Raw genomic sequence first — 16,200 nt, 5'->3', positions numbered from 1 at the left:
CAGTTTAAGATAAAAACTAAGTACTACCTAATTAACTCTATGTAACCTACCTCACCCCCAAAATGTCAACCCATGTCTTCTATTTTAAACAATGCTGTTTGTTGACCAAATTGTAATTTTGTTTTTTTTTCTGCCATGTTTCCCCCCCCCCTTTTTTTTCCATTTTTTTCTTATTTTTTCTCAACACAATTTATACTTTAATCTCAATTAGTATTAAGTTTTAGTCTTAAGTGTTTTTCCTGCCCGAAACGCTTTGTGTAATAGTGGCTTTTGGTATTGTATGTACTAGCTCTATCTATAAATCCATCAACTTTTGTATCTTACCTTGTATGTACTTTACCTGAATAAAAATTTGTATTTGTATTTGTGTGTATATTATATAGACCTATACAGACCTATATCAATCCTGCCAAACTTGTCAAAAATATTCGAAAAGCTAATCTACAAGCAGCTTTACTCTTTTCTAGCCAAACACAATATACTTAGCTCTTGTCAATATGGCTTCAGACCCAAAAAAAGCACTAACGATGCACTTATTAGTATGATTAACTTAATTCACGCAGCTCTTGATAAAAAGGAGTTTCCTGATGGGTTATTTGTGGACCTGCGTAAGGCTTTTGACACTGTCAACCATCAAAACCTTCTTCTTAAATTACATCATTATGGAGTCAGAGGACACTCCCTGCAATACCTCAAATCTTATCTTACTGACAGGCTCCAGTATGTTTCTGTGAATAATACAATTTCTCCCACCCTACCCATCAACATTGGTGTTCCTCAGGGCAGCATACTTGGCCCTCTCCTCTTTCTCATCTACATTAACGACCTTCCAAATGCCTCCCAACACCTCAAACCAATTCTATTTGCTGACGACACAACCTTCATTTACTCCAGTCCTGAACCCCTTGCTCTAAATGCCACAGTAAATACTGAGCTAAATAAAGTCCATCTTTGGCTAACTGCCAACAAACTCACCCTTAACATTGACAAAACCTTCTATATTCTGTTTGGCAATAAATCCTCTAATCAGATAAATCTCAAAATAAACAATACCCAAATTTGTAACAAATTAGATGGCAAATTCCTTGGCGTTCTCATTGACCACAAGCTGAATTTCCAGGGTCACATTCTAAATATATCAAAAAAAGTTTCAAAAACTGTTGGCATTCTTTCTAAGATCAGATATTATGTACCCCGCCCTGCCCTGGTTACTCTCTATTACTCCCTCATCTATCCATACCTCAACTATGGTATTTGTGCTTGGGGTTCTACTACCCAAAATCATTTACGTCCTCTTATTACCCAACACAAAGCTGCTATTAGGACAATATCCAACTCTGGCCCCAGACATCACTCGGTACCCTTTCTCAAATCTCTGAATATGTTAGATATTAAGTCACTGCACATTCTCTCTTGTGTATTATACATATATAAAACGCTGAACTGTAATGCTAATCCTGACCTCAAAAGCTTCATTGAAGGTTGTAACAGAACCCATGAGCACCACACCAGGAATAAATACAGTTTTGATATTCCTAGAGTACGACTTAATCAAACTAGAAATGCTCTACAAATCAAGGGACTCAGAATGTGGAATGACCTTCCCAACCATGTTAAAGACTGTACCTCTCTCAACCAGTTTAAGATAAAAACCAAACACTACCTAATAAATTCCCTGTAACCCACCTCACTCCTTTATTGTCAACCCATGTCTGTTATTTTATTTTATTATTATTATTTTTTTTTTTAATCAACACTGTTTGTCAACCTATTGTATTTGTGCTGCTTTTTCAGTCATGTTCCCCCTTTTTTTTATCTTTATTTGTATTTGTTTTCAACACTTTTTATTCTTTATGCTCAATTAGTATTAAGTTCTAGATATTAATGTTTTTCTTGCCCGAAACGCATTGCGTAATAGTGGCTTTAGGCATTGTATGTACTAGCTCTATCTATATATCAATCCATTAATGTAACATCACTTGTATGTATGTACCTTACCTGAATAAACATATTTATTTATTTATTTATTTATATATATATTGTTACGATAATCTCCTTCAAGAGAGATTTGGCCTGCTCTTTCGTATCATGTTACTTCAGTACATCTATGACATCTAGATACTACAAGCAAGTGTAGTACATATTGAGTAAAATAGGTTTCTGCCAGGCGCATACGTATCCGACACTCACTCTCCACCTCCCCCTCCACCTTCGTCGATCACCAAACCACCACTTCCAGCCAGCACGCATCCCATTGGTGGATCGTCGTCTGCACTCCACTTCAGCGCCATCTACATAGCCGATGATTGAGCGTGTACAAGTAAGTAAGTAATTATCAAAAGAAGGCACCAAACCGGGAAGGCTATGTAGCACCATCAAATGCGCAAAATAATCAGAGGGCGCTAAATATCACCAAGGATGCCAATACGAGAACAAAAACGCATAAGGCGAACGATATCAAAAGTATCAGTCACCAAGAATACTATCAAGAGACAAGCGACCACGGGGGACAGTTGGAAAACAAGACACATGCTCGTCCCGGAAGTCAGGACATTCGACAAGGATATGCACGACCGTAAGAGGAACAATGCAATTAGGACAATAAGGAACAGGGCGGTGCTCCATCAAGTGACCAGGAGTTAAGCGAGTATGACCAATACGCAACCTCGCCAGAGCCGTTTCCCATCGCCGGTTACGGTGGCAGGAACACGGCCACGAGGACACAACTTAAAAGAACGTAATTTGCTACCATTAACAGACAAGAAGCCTGCACACGGGTATGGATGGAGGAATGGCTAACCGGGTAGAGGTCGCAATAATGAATATCTTTACGAGAGATGGGACAAGAGCGGACAGCTTCCCTGGCGGCAGCATCCGCATGCTCATTTAAAGAGACACGAATATGGCTGGGAACTCAACAAAACTCAACCGACTTTAATTTACTGTGAACAAGAAACAGCCAATGCTGGATCTTGACAGCCACTGGATGAACCAGATTAAAGGACCTGAGAGCCATGAGGGCACTACGAGAGTCAACAACAACTACAAAGGAAGACTGACAACGAGAGAGCAGGAGACGAAGAGCATAGAGAATAGCATAATGCTTCACTGTGAAGATGCTAGTCTCTGGAGGTAAGCGACACACATAAGTGTGATTAGGAAAAATGACAGTAGCCAACACCTTCCGCAGACTTGGACCCATGGGTAAAGACGGAAACGTAGTGGGAGTGAGAAGAAAAGTGCTCAAGGAAAAGGCGTTTTAGAACCATAGGAGGGGTAAAAGCTTTAGTAATGTGGGTCAAGGATGTACAAAACTGCGGAAGGGGGACCCTCCATAGGGGGCAAAGAAGGAACAACACAAAGAGAAATATTAGAAATACGAACGGAAAGAGAATCCTGTAAGCGAGATAACCGGACAGAAAGAGGGAGGTGGTGAAGAGGAACAGGAACCGCAGAGGGCGTAAAAGTTAAAGCACGACAGAGGCGAGAGGAAGGATGTTGCAAGGACCGCGCAAGATAGCGAAGACAGTAGCAATAATGGCGGTCCTGGAGACATTATAAGCCAGTGTCAACATACAAGCTGAGGATGGGAGTTGAACGATAGGCACCAGAACTGAGGCGCAACCCAGTATGGTGCAAAGCATCAAGACGTCGAAGAGTAGAAGGAGATGCAGACGAGTAAGCAGGGCAACCATAATCGAGCTCAGACAGGACGAGAGAGGAATGAAAAGCAAGGAGTGCGCGTCTATCCGCTCCCCAAAAAATATGGGACAATACCCGAAGGAGGGTAAGGGCCTTAGAGCACTCAACACGGAGGTAAGAGATAAGGGGAGACCAAGTCAACGAGTGTCAAAGAATAACCCCAAAAGCTTCGCGGAATCTTTGTACTCAAGGGGATGATCATAATGTGACAGAGGGACGAAGAACGACCCGTTTCCGAGTAAGTCATGGCACAAGTCTTAGTAGTAGAGAACTTGAAGCCATGATCGGTGACCCAAGACGACACGGCATCAATCGCAAGTTGAAGCCGGCGTTGAAGGAGAGGCGAATCATCACCCTGACAGAAAAGGTAAGATCATCGACATAGAGAGCGAAGAAGACGTCTGAAGGAAGAGAGGAAAGAAGACCATTGAGGGCAACCAGAAAAAGAGTAGTGCTCAGAACGCTACCTTTGGGCACACCTTCGTATTACTGAAAAGAGGCAGAGAGCGGTACCAAGCCTCACCTGAAAGGAACGACGAGAGAGGGAGCTGCGGAGAAAGAGAGGGAGATGACCACGAAGGCCAAAAGAATGAAGCTGGGATAGAATATGATATCGCCAAGTGGTGTCGTAAGCCTTTTCCAGGTCAAAAGGACGGCAACAACGGAGGTCTTCGCAGCAAAAGCAGTACGATTATAGACCAAGTTCACCAGGACATCTGTCGTGCTGCGGCACTTGCGGAAACCAAATTGAGAAGGAGAGGAGATGATGGTGCTCCAGGAACCACATCAAACGAACGTTAACCATACGTTCAAAGAGTTTGCAGACACAACTTGTGAGAGCAATAGGGCGAAAGTCCTTAGGGGAAGTACCCAGAGACCCTGGTTTGTGAACAGGGAGGACAACGGCATCGAGCCAGTCCTCAGGGACTGACGACGACTCCCAGATCCGTTTATACAGACTCAGTAAATACTGAGACGTGCACGGAGGGAGATGGCGAAGCATCTCATAATGAATGCCATCAGAGCCCGCCGCCGTAGAACCGCAGAGGGCCAGGGCAGACCGAAGTTCAGAGAGAGAAAAGGGATTGTTATAGGGAAGGCGAAGATGAGTACAGAAATCCAAAGGACAAGATTCAAGGACAGGTTTACGAAGAAGGAAAGATTGGGGAAGATGAAAACCAGAGCTAACAGAAGAAAAGTGGGAACCCAGTTCAGTAGCAACCTGCAACGGGTCCGCCACAAGAGTACCACGGAGGTGAAGGACTGGCAAGACATCGGGAACGAACTTACCCGCTATCTTGTGGATACGCTTCCAGATCTGCGGCAGAGGAGTGTTGGACGTAATGGTGGAGACATAAGACGCCCAACATTCACGTTTAGCCATACGGATGGCCCTACAGGCCACCTCATTCACCTCCCGAAATAAAAGAAAAGAATCGGCCGTCTGCCGATGGCGGTCTCTCTTCCTGGCTGCACGCTTAGAGCGGACAGCCCGAACACAGTCTGTATTCCACCAGGGAACGCACTTCCGTGGGCCCCGAGAGGAAGAGCGAGGAATAGAGCGGAGGGCCGCATCGAAGACGGTGTCATGAAAGAGGAGGAAAGAGAGAGGGGTGGCAGAAGGGAGAGATCAGAGAGCAGCACTGAGGCACAACTAGGCAAGTACAAATACCCAAGTGTAGTTACAGGATGATAGCTACACATGGTGTCCAGTCTTCCCCGCACTCTGCCATATAATGCTGTGAAACTACTGATGATTTTGGTCTCCACCACCTTCTTTCTTAACCTATTAAAACCGTCTACCACTGTTTGCAAAAGTGAACTTTCTAATGTTCTTCTGGCAGCTTTGTTTAGTTAGCTTAAATCTATAATCTCTTGTTCACCAGATTCCAGGTTTCAAGAACTCTTCTTTGTCAATTCTGTCGATTTCCTTCACTTTTTTGTACGTAGAGATCATATCGCCTCTTTTTTTTCTATCTTCTAGCTTTGGCATATTTAACACCTCTAACCTCTCCTTGTAACTCTTGTCTTTTAGTTCTGGAAACTATTTTGTAGCATGCCTTTGCACCTTTTCCAGTTTATTGATCTGCTTCTTCAGATAAAGGTACCATACAAAAGCTATGTATGCCAACTTTGGTCTCACATAGGCTATGAATAATTTATTTAATATTTCACCGTCCATATATATAAACGCAATTCTGAAATTGAAAAGTGTAGCATAGGCTCCTCACACAATGTTCTGTATAGAGCCCTCAGGTGACAGTTTTCTATCTTGAACCTCCTCTTGAACTTTCTCATCAGAATCTTTAAAGCTCTCACATTTATTACAAATTATTATTTAATTATTATATAATTTGCAGGTTGTGTGGGGGGCCTATTTTCTACTATTTCAGAGTCACTTTACATTTATTCACATCAATTCCACTTGCCAGGTGTTGCTCCATACACTTTTATCCCTTTCTCAAGGTTTGTTTCTGCCTCTCTTCTCACTGCCGCGTAGTTCTTATTTCTTTGTATTGCTGGTATATTTGAGGGTTTAGTTTCTTCCTATAATGATTAATTTTTTTGAATTTTGTTCTCAGGCCCTCAATTTTTGTTGAACCAATCCTGCTTCCTAGTTCTGGATCTCTATACTTGTATAAATTTCCTTGTACCTTCATCAAATATCTTGCAAAATTTGTCATGCATTTGAACTTCTTTTTCTAATAATTACTCTAATCCAATTTCTGAATGAATTAGCAAAGTTCCCATCATGTCCTATCTTGAACAAACGTTTTTCTACTATTTCATTGTCTCCAATCTTCTAACTTATAATGCATTGCATATTTGATTTCCACCTACTTATCTCTCTCATCTCATTTTTCTCTTGTAATGTATCTTTATCATTTATCAATTCTGATTGAAATTACCTACTTAAAATTATCTGCTAGATTAAGGACCTGCCCGAAACGCTGCACGTACTAGTGGCTTTACAAGAATGTAAATACTGTACTATCCAATGTATTCTCACAAACCCAATGTACCTTCTTGTATATATATAAATAAATAAATAAATAAATAAATAAATAAATAAATAAATAAAAGGACATGGCAACTTATGCCCATTGGAGGAAGGTACTCAATGTCAAATCTCTCTTCTTTCCTGGTAAATAATACGTCGAGCAGTGAGGGTCCTCACCTTTTCTCCTCCTTGCAGTGTTTTTTACATGTTGATACATGAAACATACTAGGATGAGGCTTATGAATTGGCTGGTCCAAAAATCCTGTTTTGCTTCATCGTCTTCCCAGTCTATCGATTTTAAATTCAAGTCACCAAGTACAGTATCAACAATACTGTACTGTACAATAGCAGATAAGGATAGTAATTTATCCTTATCTGCTCTTACAATAATTTCTCTCACGATCATTATAAGGCTCTTTTTTTTGTCATCAATCTCTTCAGTTCATGCATTTCTTGCTGATGACATGTATGGAGTAATGGTTATTAGTCAATTGTTCTGACTGCAAACCTCCAGCACCATTATGTCTGTAATGACTGGTATAAAGTATACCTTTTGTTATTATTAATCGTAAGTTTCCTCTTAGCTTGTTTTACCAGTTTGTTTTAATGCTGTTAACTTTCATTTGCCATTTGTATATATGTTAAAGTGAGCCTTTGTAAACGTTTATATATATATATATATATATATATATATATATATATATATATATATATATATATATATATATATATATATATATATATATATATGTCGTACCTAGTAGCCAGAACGCACTTCTCAGCCTACTATGCAAGGCCCGATTTGCCTAATAAGCCAAGTTTTCATGAATTAATTGTTTTTCGACTACCTAACCTACCTAACCTAACCTAACTTTTTCGGCTACCTAACCAAACCTAACCTATAAAGATAGGTTAGGTTAGGTAGGGTTGGTTAGGTTCGGTCATATATCTACGTTAATTTTAACTCCAATAAAAAAAAATTGACCTCATACATAATGAAATGGGTTAGCTTTATCATTTCATAAGAAAAAAATTAGAAAAAATATATTAATTCAGGAAAAATTGGCTTATTAGGCAAATCGGGCCTTGCATAGTAGGCCAAAAAGTGAGTTCTGGCTACTAGGTACGACATATATATATATATATATATATATATATATATATATATATATATATATATATATATATATATATATATATCTCACCTAAAATCGTTTCGTAAGGCTTCTTACATTTTCAAAGACTTGGTTTGCGCATAACATACATCATGCTTTTATTAGTTTTGGGCAAGGTGACAGAACACGAATCAATGGGTATAAATTGGGTATGAAAACATAAGAATGGAAGTAACTACAGAAGGCCTATTGGCCCATACTTTCTCTTGCTGCTTCTATGTTGTTCGGGGTCTTGAAGTGGGTAGAATATAGTTATGCGTTAATTGGCTGTCGATTGCTGGTGTTGACTTTTTTATGTGTAGTGCCTCGCTGATGTTGAGTCTCCTGCTATCGCTGTATCTATCGATGATTTCTGTGTTGCTCGTTAAGATTTCTCTGGTGATGGTCTGGTTGTGGGAAGAGATTATATGTTCCTTGATGGATCCCCGTTGTTTGTGCAACGTCTGCTCCTAGTAGTAGGCATCCTTCAGTCTCGGAAGACTATGGAGTTGCGCCCTGACAAAGCGCAAAGCCTGGGTAGGTAAATATGGAGGAGAAGCTGTTACCCATGCAGCAGGTCCCCCCCCCTCTCCACGTTGCTGAAATTATCCAATAGAAAGGCAAATACCAATACACATGGTTCCAGCAACGTCGCAGGAGCTGCCAGAACGAGGTCGACGTCTACAACGAACTGCCTTAGGGGCTCCAACTTCTGGTTTTTCCTCGAGGTTGACTCCTGAAGCCTTTCCCAAAGAAGGGGTATGGCCGCAAGGCAGCGGAGGTTTAAAATCAGGGTTTTCCTTCCCCTAGATGGGCTGCCTTCCCAGGCTATCGAGTCCCATCTACCCGGAGCAGCTGGTTTTAAGGCGCCAGAGGCACGCCCTTGCCCCTTCTGTCGGTAAAAGCAGTTCCGCCGGACTTAAAGACTAAGCCACCCGTGCAGGCCAGGAGTTGGACTTGGTTGTCAGAGGCTATTGGAGACGCATGCCGTATAGGAGCATTTTATAGGTCATGGGAGCTCGTCCCCCATTACCACCCTCCTTGGCTATGACAACCCCTTGGAACCCGTCTGCTCCTAGACGATTAACAATGCACTAGAGAGAAGAAGAAGAGAGAAGGAGAGAAGAGAAGAAGAGAGAAGAAGAAGAGAAGAGAGAAGAAGAAGAGAAGAGAGAAGAAGAAGAGAAGAGAGAAGAAGAAGAGAAGAAGAAGAAGAAGGAGGAGAAGAAGAAGAAGAGGAGGAGAAGAAGAAGAAGAGAAGAAGAAGAAGAAGAGAAGAAGAAGAAGAGAAGAAGAAGAAGAAGAGAAGAAGAAGAAGAAGAGAAGAAGAAGAAGAAGAGAAGAAGAAGAAGAGAAGAAGAAGAAGAGAAGAAGAAGAAGAGAAGAAGAAAAAGAGAAGAAGAAAAAGAGAAGAAGAAGAGAGAAGAAGAAGAGAGAAGAAGAAGAGAGAAGAAGAAGAGAGAAGAAGAAGAGAGAAGAAGAAGAGAGAAGAAGAAGAGAGAAGAAGAAGAGAGAAGAAGAAGAGAGAAGAAGAAGAGAGAAGAAGAAGAGAGAAGAAGAAGAGAGAAGAAGAAGAGAGAAGAAGAAGAGAGAAGAAGAAGAGAGAAGAAGAAGAGAGAAGAAGAAGAGAGAAGAAGAAGAGAGAAGAAGAAGAGAGAAGAAGAAGAAGAGAAGAAGAAGAAGAGAAGAAGAAGAAGAGAAGAAGAAGAAGAGGAGAAAAGGAGAAGGAGAAGAAGAGAAGGAGGAGAAGAGAAGGAGAAGAAGAAGAAGAAGAGAGAAGAAGAAGAAAAGAGAGAAGAAGAAAAGAGAAGAAAAGAGAGAAGAAGAAGAAGAAGAAGAGGAAGAAGAAGAAAGAGAGAGAGAGAGAGACAGCGCGCGCAGAACGAACAACAGAAGGGAAAGGACAAGGGGGCCCGGACGAAACCAAAGTCGAGGCAACTAACTCCCCCAAGTCCGGGTCCCTGTAACCAAAGCGGGGAAGCCTCGGGGCATCCAGAAAGGCAATCAAAAGCAACTTTTCTAAAGTGATAGTTAATGCTAACGTAAGGTAATTATCAAAAGAAGGCACCAAACCGGGAAGGCTATGTAGCACCATCAAAGTGCGAAATAATCAGAGGACGCTAAATATCACCAAGAATGCCAATACGAGAACAAAAACGCATAAGGCGAATGATATCGAAAATATCCGATTCACCTAGAATTCTATCGAGGGACAAGTGACCGCGGGGGACGGTCGGAAAGCAAGACACACGCTCGTCCTGGAAGTCAGGACATTCAACAAGAATATGCACAACTGTAAGAGGGACAACGCAATTCGGACAATAAGGAGCAGGGCGGCGCTCCATTAAGTGACCGTGGGTTAAGCGAGTATGACCAACCCGCAGCCGTGCCAAAGCAGTTTCCCACCGCCGGTTACGGTGGTAGGAGGAAGGCCACGGGGACACACTACGTTTGAGAGTACGCAGCTTGTTACCAACCACAGAGGACCAACAACCCTGCCAACGGGCAAGAATGGAAGAATAACAGGATAAAAGTCGGAATAAGGAATACTTTTACGGGAGATGGGACAAGAACGGATAGCTTCCTTAGCGGCAGCATCCGCATGCTCATTAATAAAGAACACCAATATGGCTGGGAACCCAGCAAAACTCTACTGATTTAAATTTACTAGAAATAAGAAACAGCCAATGTTGAATCTCGATGACCACCGGATGGACATGATTAAAAGACCCTAGAGCCATGAGGGCACTACGAGAATCAACTACAACCACAAAGGAGGAATGAGAATGAGAAAGCAAGAGACGAAGAGCATAGAGAATAGCATAAAGTTCTGCCGTGAAGACGCTAGCCTCCAAAGGGAGGCGACACATATAAGTACAGTCAGGAAAAACAACAGAGTAGCCCACACCGTCCGCAGACTTAGACCCATCAGTGAAGATGGAAATAGAGTGGAAGTGCGAAGAAAAGTGCTCAAGGAAGAGGCTTTTCAGAATAGTAGGAGGGGTAAAGGCTTTAGTAATACAAGTCAAGGACGTACAAAACTTGGGAAGGGGGACTCTCCACGGAGGTAAGGAAGGAACAATACGAGGAGAAACATTAGAAATATGAACAGAAAGAGAATCCTGTAAGCGAGATAACCGGACAGAAAGTGGGAGACAATGAAGAGGAACAGGAACCACAGGAGGAGGAAAAGTCAATGCACGACAGAGGCGAGAGGAAGGATGTTGGAAGGACCGCGCAAGATAGCGAAGACAGTAGCGATCACGGCGGTCCTGAAGAGAGAAAGCCAGTGTCAACATACAAACTAAGGGCGGGAGTCGAACGAAAGGCACCAGAGCTGAGACGCAACCCAGTATGGTACAAAGCATCAAGACGGCGAAGAGTAGAAGGAGAAGCCGAAGAGTATGCAGGGCAACCATAATCGAGTTTAGACAGGACGAGAGAGGAGGGACAAGTAGAGGAGCGTGCGCCTATCCGCTCCCCAAGAAGTATGGGACAAAACCTTAAGTAGGTTAAGGGCCTTAGAGCATTCAACTCGGAGGTAAGAGATATGGGCTGACCAAGACAAACGAGTGTCAAAGACTAGTTAATGCTAAAGTGTCCACTATAGAAGACTACAGTGGAGCCTCGATTAACTAATTTAATCCGTTCCGGCACCGAGCTCGTCATGTGAAACGCTCGTCTTGCTAAACAACAACAACTACACTCGTCGGAGGCGTCCAAGAACCAGCGGGAATGCTACAAAGTACCATGTGGTTCTCTCTTTAATCGAGCAGAAGCTCGTCAATCGAGACAAATTTTCGGCGAGCGACTCGCTCGTTACCTGAAATGCTCGTAGATGGAGCTGCACGTCACTTGATGTTCCTCTGTACTTTTCATAAATTTTGTAGCTCTTGTGGTAACTATTACAAGAGCACACTTGCAGGATTTAAAACTATCAGTAATAGCAAACATAATCAGTTTGATTAGGATGAAGCCTAATCTGTGAAATGCGAGATTTAGGTTACTTGGTGTAGCAGATATATAATTGTCCGATATTAATATTAATTAGGTTTTTATTTGTCTCTTTTAAATTGGTTAAGAACACAAGGTCATTCCACAATTTCATACTATTCACTTGCATGGCATTACTACTTTGTCAAGTAAAATTCGGGTAACAGAAAATACATTTGTATATCAAGTAGTCTCTATGGGTTCTTTTGCAGTCTTTTAAGGCGTGTTTAATGTTAGGATTATTATGTACTTTACTTTTGAAAGATATAGAGTACACTTGAGTGTATAGGTGGCAAAACAAACATGCTCTACACCTACCCAAATGTACGAGCTCAAAATCTGCATCATGCTCCATGTTGTGCTCTACCTGCATGTCAGAGGTCAAGACCTGCACCATGCTCCATGTTGTGCTCTACCTGCATGTCAGAGGTCAAGACCTGCACCATGCTCCATGTTGTGCTCTACCTGCATGTCAGAGGTCAAGACCTGCACCATGCTCCATGTTGTGCTCTACCTGCATGTCAGAGGTCAAGACCTGCACCATGCTCTACATAGGTGTCAGAGGTCTAGCAAAGCTTGTGGTTTACAGTAATGTATACTACATATACTTTTGACCAACATTTGTCCAACAACTGTTTCAATAATGTAGCCTATATTTTATATAGGCTACATTATATTATATAGGATATATATATATATATATATATATATATATATATATACATATATACATATATACATATATACATATATACATATATACATATATATATATATATATATATATATATATATATATATATATATACATATATACATATATACATATATATATATATATATATATATATATATATATATATATATATATATATATATATATATAATGTTTTAATGCTTGTTCATGTGGATTACAGCCAAAATATAATTAGCGCATCAACAGGAACTAATTAAACTTTAAATAAATACAAAGTGTGCTCAAGATGTATCATGTTTGAGTATCATGCAGATATTTACAATACTAACAGGGGGACTGTTGATGTCTGTACTCGTCTAGTTGTGCTTGCAGGGGCTGAGCTTCTGCTCTTTGGTCTCGCACAGTCTGTGTTGGTCTGTAGTGTTGCAATGTTGAGAGAGAAATTAGAGCTGGACACGTGACACGTGACCACGTCCCTCATGACTGCTCTGTATCAAGCAACTGACATGTCACTTCACCTCTCCTGAAGCAACAGTCTTAAATCATGTCCAACATGCGTGTGTCAACGATCAAAATTCTATATAACCTTGTAATATATGACATTGTATGAACAAATCTACAAGGGCCGTGATGAGGGTTCGAACCTACATCCGACAGGATCCCAGAAGCGCCTTAAATGACTTTGCCATGACATGTTCAAAAGAATTGCAACCGGGAGTTTTACCGACCTCACACGGATCATGTAGTGTCTGAGACAAACCGAGAGAGAAACCGAGACACAAACTGCCAACAGCTTGTTGGCAGAGGCCGGGTGCACGGGGGAATTGTGTAAAACCCTGGTTTGTGTCTCAAGAGACTGCAGGATCCGTGTGAGGGCAGTAGAACTCCTGGTTGCAATTCTTTTGACCATGTCGTAGCACAGTAGTTTAAGGCACATCTGGGATCCTCTCGGACGTAGGTTCGAACCCTCATCACGGTCCTTGTTCATTTGATGCATCACGTTATTGTGATTTGTGTGTGACATTGTATTTGAATTCATACAAAAATAATTGTAAACATATCCTATACATTTAAAGATTATTTGAGAGGGATGCAGTCGAACGAGATGCACCTGTGTCAAGGGTGGCAGCTCTCACCACGAGTGTCAAGGGTGGCAGCTCTCACCACGAGTGTCAAGGGTGGCAGCTCTCACCACGAGTGTCAAGGGTGGCAGCTCTCACCACGAGTGTCAAGGGTGGCAGCTCTCACCACGAGTGTCAAGGGTGGCAGCTCTCACCACGAGTGTCAAGGGTGGCAGCTTTCACCACGAGTGTCAAGGGTGGCAGCTCTCACCACGAGTGTCAAGGGTGGCAGCTCTCACCACGAGTGTGTGTATTTGCAATGATGAGAGATATGAACATGCACATAAATTTGTGCCCAGTGTGTGTGTGTGTGTGTGTGTGTGGTGTGTGTGTGTGGTGTGTGTGTGTGTGGTGTGTGTGTGTGTGTGTGTGTGTGTGTGTGTGTGTGTGTGTGTGTGTGTGTGTGTGTGTGTGTGTGTGTGTGTGTGTGTGTGTGTGTGTGTGTGACCAGGTATATGTGCCTGCCTGTATGTTGTATTTTGGCAATTCATGTGTTCATGTTCATCCATGCATCAACATATTTTTATATGCAAACTACATGTTCGTTACAAGAAGTGTCGAGTATAAGCTTCGTTGCAAACATTATGACATACAGTACTGTACTTACATATCAAACCCTTCAGTAAGCAATCTGCATTAGCAAATGAAAATCCCATTAGAATATACAAGTCCTTCAGTCATACTACTTAACCAAACCATAATACAGTACATATATTTAACTCGTTATAATTTCTTTACAAGATACTGTCATAAAATAGTAATAGAATCTAATAAAATCTAATTATCTGAGGGCAACCAGTTTCTAGTGGTATTAATGAGGACAGGAAGCCAGCAGCTTGTTAAAGATTTCCCCCATTATTCCTGAGAATTTTCCTGTATATGACATCTGCATAATGCAGATGTCGTATACACAGATTTTGCAAAGGCATTCAACAAATGTGATCATGGAGTGATTGCACACAAAATGAGGTCAATGGGTATAACTGGTAAAGTAGGACGCTGGATACTCAATTTCCTGTAGAACAGAACACAAAGAGTAACAGTCAATCAAGTAAAATCGAGTCCGAGCACAGTTAAAAGCTCTGTACCTCAAGGTACAGTTCTTGCACCACTGCTGTTCCTTATTCTCATATCAGATATAGACAAAAACACAAGTCACAGCTTCGTGTCATCCTTTGCAGATGATACAAAAATCAGCATGAAAATTACCTCTGCTGAAGACATTGATAAACTACAAACAGATATTAACAAAGTTTTCGACTGGGCAACAGAAAATAACATGATGTTTAACGGTGATAAATTCCAGGTACTCAGATACGGCAAAAATGAGGATCTGAAACATAATACAGGGTACAAAACACAATCGAATTTGCCCATAGTAGGAAAACAGCATGTCAAGGATTTGGGAATAATGATGTCCGACGACCTAACGTTTAGGGAGCATAACCAAGCAAGTATTGCGTCAGCCAGAAAAATGATAGGATGGATTACGAGAACCTTCAAGTCCAGAGATCCTATCACAATGGTTGTACTCTTCAAGTCACTTGTGTTGTCCCGTCTCGAGTACTGCTCAGTACTCACTTCCCCCTTCAGAGCAGGAGAGATTGCTGAAATTGAGGGAATACAGAGAACATATACGGCACGCATAGACGAGATAAAGCACCTAAATTATTGGGATCGTCTCAAAGCTCTCCAAATGTACTCACTAGAAAGGAGACAAGAGAGATACCAAATAATATACACATGGAAAATACTGGAGGGCCAGGTCCCAAATCTGCACAGTAAAATAACATACTGGAGTGAACGACATGGAAGAAAATGCAGAATAGAACCAGTGAAGAGCAGAGTTGTCATGGGCACAATCAGAGAACACTGTATGAACATCAGCGGTCCACGGTTGTTCAACGTCCTCCCAGCGAGCATCAGAAATATTACAGGAACAACCGTGGACATCTTCAAGAGGAAACTAGATTGTTTCCTTCAAGGAGTGCCGGACCAACCGGGCTGTGGTGGGTATGTAGGCCTGCGGGCCGCTCCAAGCAACAGCCTGGTGGACCAAACTCTCACAAGTCAAGTCTGGCCTCGGGCCGGGCTTGGTGAGTAGAAGAACTCCCAGAACCCCATCAACCAGATCAACCAGGTATCAAGTGGCTCCCAGAACTGAAGGACAAGAGCTACGAGGAGAGGTTAGAGACATTAAATATGCCAAAACTAGAAGATAGAAGAAAAAGAGGGGATATGATCACTACATACAAAATAATAACAGGAATTGATAAAATTGATAGGGAAGAATTCCTGAGACCAGAAACTTCAAGAACAAGTAGTCATAGATTTAAACTAATGAAACAAAGCTGCCGGAGAAATACAAGAAAATTTCCATTTGGAATTGGAACAAGTTAAGGGGTGAAGAGGCCAAAACCGTCAGTTGTTTCAAAGCATTATATGACAGTGCTGAGTAGACGGGACATTACGAGCGTAGCTCTCATCCTGTAACTACACTTAGGTAATTACACTTAGGTAATTACACCCCCC

At 41.6% G+C, this 16,200-nt stretch overlaps 1 protein-coding gene across 2 annotated transcripts in view; it reads right to left on the bottom strand.

Annotated features, from left to right (window-relative positions):
* LOC123745433 (choline transporter-like protein 1) overlaps positions 1 to 16,200 on the bottom strand; it is a 218,860-nt gene that overhangs the window by 5,046 nt on the left and 197,614 nt on the right. The window lies entirely within an intron of this gene.

Source organism: Procambarus clarkii, chromosome 44 (assembly GCF_040958095.1).
Source record: "Procambarus clarkii isolate CNS0578487 chromosome 44, FALCON_Pclarkii_2.0, whole genome shotgun sequence".
In the NCBI taxonomy this organism is placed as follows: Eukaryota; Metazoa; Arthropoda; class Malacostraca; order Decapoda; family Cambaridae; genus Procambarus; species Procambarus clarkii.
Note: the sequence above shows the minus strand (reverse complement) of the source record. Positions and strands in the feature narration are given on the sequence as shown.